The sequence below is a fragment of the Melopsittacus undulatus genome (assembly GCF_012275295.1).
Source record: "Melopsittacus undulatus isolate bMelUnd1 chromosome W unlocalized genomic scaffold, bMelUnd1.mat.Z SUPER_W_unloc_3, whole genome shotgun sequence".
Lineage (NCBI taxonomy): Eukaryota > Metazoa > Chordata > Aves > Psittaciformes > Psittaculidae > Melopsittacus > Melopsittacus undulatus.
In genome coordinates this window covers 1,166,036-1,171,754 of record NW_022993945.1, presented here as the reverse complement: position 1 = coordinate 1,171,754, position 5,719 = coordinate 1,166,036, and the positions used below count along the sequence as shown (strand labels likewise).

Below are 5,719 nucleotides of genomic sequence, written 5' to 3'. Positions count from 1 at the left end.
AGATAACAAGGTTTTATTAAGGGACAAAGTCAATAAAGCAAAAGCAAACAGTGCTGGGCGTGTGACCGTAGCCAGAGGCGCAAATGATTAGTATTTGTTACAGGTTTATATACTTTCACAATTCCATTAGTCACATACTCCACAAGCTCCATTACCGCCTCTTCATCTTTGGATAGCGAGTGCCCCATCTCCTCCCCGGCCGCTCACCTGATCAGGGCGAGATCCCAACTTTGCAGCTAGCTGACTTCCGCAGCGCCGGGGCAGCGCTGATTTCGGCCGGCTCCTACACCCTCGTTCCTGATTGGACTTCAAACCATCTGCGAAGGTTACCGATCTGAGGGTCCCTGTTCGGGCGCCACTTGTCGACACAGGAGTCCCGGACAACGCAGAGAAGATCAATGTGATCAAGCGATTGCCAAACTTTATTAGATACAGTGCTCTTCTTATACCCCTACTCCCCTATGCAACAGCCTTGGATACTGAGCTCTAATTGGTTAGTCTAGAGGTTACTATTGTTTACAAAGCTAATGTTTATAACTTGTTATAATTGTGATTAAATACTTTACTCTAAAAATACAATGGGAAACTACAGCCTTGGCAGAGATCATTCTCTGCACGTTTTCAGTGGAAAATTAGAGGCCTAACAAGACAATTGACCTTGCTTATGCCTGCCAAGAATCTTCTTACTTTACAGTAACAAGGCTCAGGGTATCGGGATCGCTCACTATGTGGCCTTGACTCTTTAAGAATTCCCACACCTGCTCCAAGTACCCGCCGAGCTATGGAGGAGGCTGCCACAACAACCTCTGCTACAAAGGTATGTGCTGTGGGCTTGGGGCACCTCCTGACTGGGGGAAAAGGTTGGAGCAAACTTAGGTCTGGAAACTTCTAATTAGAAGCCATCACAGGTTTGTGCACCTTTTAATTAGCCATCTTTAATATTTTGATATCACAACACATGGTAAACTGGTGGCTGCTGCTGAAACCAAAAAGCCCTGAACTGCTTAAAATTTGGACCTCAGATTCAGTGTGCTTTCCCTGTGAAAATGAGAGCAAGTGCTTGGATGGGGGAAAGCTGCTCTGAGTTTACATGGGTTTGGCTCAGGAGTTCTGGTGGGATTTTGAGCACTGGCAGGCTATGGGTAGGACTGTGTCCTTGCAGGGTTTGTTTGGGAAGGGGATGTTCTCCAGTGCTTACCAGAGGCAACTTGGGTGGGCAGAGCTTGGATGCCTCCCTTGCTCCTTTCTGGGGCCTCCCTCTCTCCCCACCTTTGTTTTCATGCTGTAAAATGAATACAGCAATTTCTGTCTCTTGGAGGAGAGGAGGGGATCGTGATCTGTTTTTCCTGACCTGTGGAGTTTTCTCAAAATAGAGGTCAATAGAGTGAAAAATATTATTAACTCTGAAATCTCTAGTGAAGCAGTGCTATCCCCTCAGCATGCAGAATTTTCTGGGGTCATGCACTGAGGGCAATATTCTTCTCCCATGTGTTTTGCTTCAAAAACAACTGGTCTCTTGGAAACAGGCAGGATCCCTTGAGACTTGCCCAAATCAGAGGCTTATTTTTCTGCAATGTTAATTTATTATTTTTAGCCTGTGGGGTTTGGAGAGAGAATCCCAGGGTCCAGGAGGGCTGCAGTGGGGAAAGGGGAGGGGGTGCCCTGGTGGTACAGCAAGAGGGAGAAAGCCCTCTTGGAGCCTCCATCCATGATCCTTTCATTTGCTATGGTCCTCTCTATCGCCGAGAATGGGGCAGGGTTTTGAGTAGGACTGGCCGAGCAGAATGAATTTTGCTGGCACTGTTTCCCACTTCCTCCCTCAAAATAGGAACCTGTCAGACTTCCCCATCAATGCTAATACACTGTAATTTTTATTTTAGTCCCCTCTTCTCACCAGATTACCATTACGAAGATCCCATCATCACTAAAACGGATGAGATGAATGAAGTGGAGATTTCACAGGTTGCAGAGCAGAAGCTGGTGTGGTTCTACCCTCTGGAAAGCAAGGCCAGCAAACCCATCAAGCCCAAGAAAGTCGTCCCAGAGTCCTACATGAGCAAGACAGCCTCTTTTTTCCTTAACTCCTATAAATTTCTATGGGAAGAGGTGTAGAAAGTGATGAGGAGGCTCAGGGAAAAAGTAACAGGGAGGATGTTTGAGTGGAGGGGGAGGAAATCTGTGTGAAAATTCATTGTTCATTAGAGCAGAAGCCTACCAGAAGTGGAAAGAAAAGCTTTCAAAAGCCACTCGTGCCTTCTGCATATAATCTGCTATAGTTATTTGTTCTTTTAAGCCATCTCAAGGAGGTATCAATGAACCAAAGGTCCTCTGATCAGTAATCAATTTAAGATATATTGGTTTTATTTTCCATTCACAATGCTTCACACTCAGCAGTTTACCCTTGGCAGGTTTTCTGGGTTTTTTAGTTTGCTTCTTTCTTATTTCTTGCTTGGGGAAGATTTTTGAAGATATTTGTGGAGCTGGTAGTACTTCCTCAGTTGTTTTCTGCCTGTTGTTAATTAAAAGAGACTTATTGTGAAAACAAGGTGAGGGAAGCCAATGCATCCTTTTCAAGTTTATCTTCCAGCATCTCAAGAGTCTGTAATTAAATAGAGTATGAGAGCTCCGGCTTGCAGACATCAGGCTGTACATCAAAGCCTTCAACTGTCAGATGTTTCTTCCTTGCTAATATTTCCGAAGACACCTGTCTCAGGTGAAGGACTAAAGAAGCACAAACTGCTCCAGGCTAAGATTTTATCATGCTGCACCAAAGACCTCCAGGAAAGATGCATGGTGGCTGCTCATTTTCATATCTCAAGAGCAATCTCTTTCCTTTTTAAAATACTTCTTTATTTTTTCTCCTCAGCACAAGTCATAACATGTGAAACCAAGATAAATGCAGAAGCTCAACATGCAACAGGTAGGGTTTGATTGATACTTCTTGGAGCGCTGCAGGAAAAAGCGGCTTAAAAATATCTAGTTTTTGAAAATATATGACATGGAGCTTTTTTGATTTTTTTTTGTGATTATCTAGGTAGATCTCTTTAAAAATATAGCCTTCAGCCAAGTCTAGCAGTAAGGTGACTCAGTTTATTCAGCCATGAGGACCCACAGTTTCAGGTGTCCAAAATAATTTAAAAAATTTTGGCAGTGTCCCTTTTTGAGCCTTTTTCATGCATTCCACCACTGTCCAAGCCAGACATGGTTTGTCCCCTCCCAGTCAGTCAAGAATTTCTGGTTAAGGTTTCTGCAAAGAACAGGACAGTTTATCACTTGGAGAAAACCCAAATCCACAGAATCTAAGTATTGGTTGGGGTTTTAAGGAAGGTAGAGAAACTGTTTTAAAAAGTAGCTATTTTGCAATCTTGTTTTAAAATGGAAGAGTTACATGAAATGAATGGAATGACTACTAAGAGTCAAAGTCTGTTTTTCTTAAATTGTTTTTTTGCTACCCTCAAAGATATATATCTTTACTAGGTATTTGTGCCCAGCTGGCTACTTGTACAGTAAGGGAAAGATCTTTGGAACATTTTATTATGAAAGTGTGAGTACATTGTCATAGCTCATAGATGTAATTTGTGGGGAGTTAGTGGTAATAACAGAAATGGGAAATGCCAACAAGTCCAGTGTAATTTGGCTTTTTGTATTCTCCAGTTGTGGTGCTGTAAAAAGGTGCTAATAAAGATTATCTGTATTTTTCTCATCTTGACAATGGAAAAAAGAGGCAGTCTGGAAAGCCAAAGTGATTCCAGACTTGATTTTATGCCCTTAATTTGCTATGAAACTCATGGAAAATGAGGGATGGGGATCAATAGACAGCTCTTACAAAGATCTCTTCTTTAGTGTGGGCAACTGTCATGCTGAAAAGAAACTTTATATGAAAAACACCACTAAATGTTGCAACTAAATAATATTTGGGGAAGATTTGTTGGATCTTGAATTAGCAGGATAATTTATAAATAATTCATGGCATTCTTTTCCCATCAGAACTACTTTTGGGGTGAAGGAAGGTTGAAGATAAAAGGGGGTTTGTCTAAAAAGCATGTTTGCTTTCCCCATTCTCACTGTTGGTGCATGACTGCATCACCCATGATACATCTTTGCCCTGCAACTTATGTGATTGCAGACAGCCACCTCATCCAAGTGGTTTCAGCAGAAGTATTTTGGATTTGGATGTTTTCTTGAGAGCTGGAAATATTTCATGCTGGTCACTTATTTCCGATGCTGCTTTTCTGCTAAATTGTATCTAAATGTCAGGGGTTTTTTATAAAAAAAAAAAAAAAAAGCTTGCCATTCAACCAGGCAGCACTTAAAATACTAACAGCAATAATAAAGCTATTTTGGGAGAGTAAGATTTAACAACCAAATTCCAAAGGAATGTACTCAGATTATTTTCCATTTGGCACTTTGGTGGTGGTTTCATTTTTTCTTAATTTTTTTCACAGAGGTTGGTCAGTATTGCTGTGTGAATGAGATTTATTTTGCATACTATTTGTATTTGTGCTCTTGTCAGTCATCAAGCATATGCTGTGCTGCAATTCATTATGGCATCCTAGATAATAAAGGAGGACTGGTTGATATCACGAGGAAGGGAAGGATACTGGCTTTTGTGAAGTCTACCTGGAATGGTGTGGAGTCTTTTAGGTACTACCTTAATGAAAAAAATTTTGTATTAGCTTTAAATATAAGCAGATGCTCAGCTGTCCTTGTTACTCATATGTAGATTTATATTTAGATATGACTTGCTGAGGGGGTTGGCTTGAGAAAGGACGCCTGTGGCACCGGAGCGGAGCCGGGGGAGATCAGTGTCCAGAAGCCTCACCACAGAGTGACAAGAGCCACTGAGGAGGGAGCCTCAAGTCCTCAACAGGACTTGCAAAGAGCTCAGCTACTGCGAGGAGGTGACTCACGGGGGGCAGAGACAGAAGGAGGGGCACCAACTGTGAGTGGTTAAAAATCTACCCAGGGAGCACGGCGACCAGGAGCGCGGCGAACAGAGCGGGCAAACAGAGCGGGTCGAGGCAGTTTGCGCGGCAATTTGCGTGGGCAGGTGAGCGGGATGGTGAGCACTCGCCGTACGACCAGGGTCCGGTCTGGGAGCTCTGCCCCGGCCGCCCCGGTGGTGGCCAGCGTAGGCACCCAGACAGAGCTGGTAAGTGGGGAGGTTGCGGTGCAGAGCTTGGAGTGTAGAGAGTGCCTGCACTGTTCTTGTGAGGGAAAGGTGCAAAATGGGCAAGGTTGCGCTCGCTGCTCCCTGATGGAGGTCCTCCTCCAGCAGGTGGCTGAGCTGCGGGATGCTGTCAGTAAGGTGCAAGATGTCAGAGAAGCTGAGAGGAAGCAGGACTGCTTGCTCCAGGCCCAAACAGCACAGGGGCCTCAAGCTTCCCCTCTAACTCATGGAGGAAAGAAGGGGGCTGTTGATCGGGGAAGCTGGGAGTTAGTAACAAAAAAAAACAACAAAAGGAGGAAGAGAGCAATTAAAAGCAAGGAGCTTCCTCCTAAATCTGCTGTACCCACCCAGAACCGCTTTGCTGTCCTGCAGGGGGCCAATGAGGAAATGCACTTGCATCGGAAACAGTCGGTTGGTGCACTGGTACAGAAGATCTCTACTGGTGCCGCCAGGAAAAAGCGGCGGGTTGTAGTAGTAGGGGACTCTGCCTTGAAAGGGACAGAAGCGCTCATCTGTCGTCCTGACCCGGTCGCAAGGGAGGTGTGTTGC

The 5,719-nt window shown here is 44.3% G+C and overlaps 1 long non-coding RNA gene across 3 annotated transcripts; it reads left to right on the top strand.

Moving 5' to 3' along the window:
• The first annotated feature begins 701 nt into the window (after positions 1–701).
• On the top strand, positions 702–4,808 carry LOC117438251 (uncharacterized). 3 transcript variants are annotated; one of them, XR_004550677.1, is made up of 4 exons: positions 702–817; positions 1,881–2,920; positions 3,478–4,644; positions 4,736–4,808. It is a non-coding gene; the product is annotated as an uncharacterized lncRNA (long non-coding RNA). The 3 variants fall into 3 exon arrangements; XR_004550676.1 differs by having other exon boundaries at positions 1,881–3,544; positions 4,514–4,644; XR_004550675.1 differs by having other exon boundaries at positions 1,881–4,644.
• The last annotated feature ends 911 nt before the right edge of the window (positions 4,809–5,719 follow it).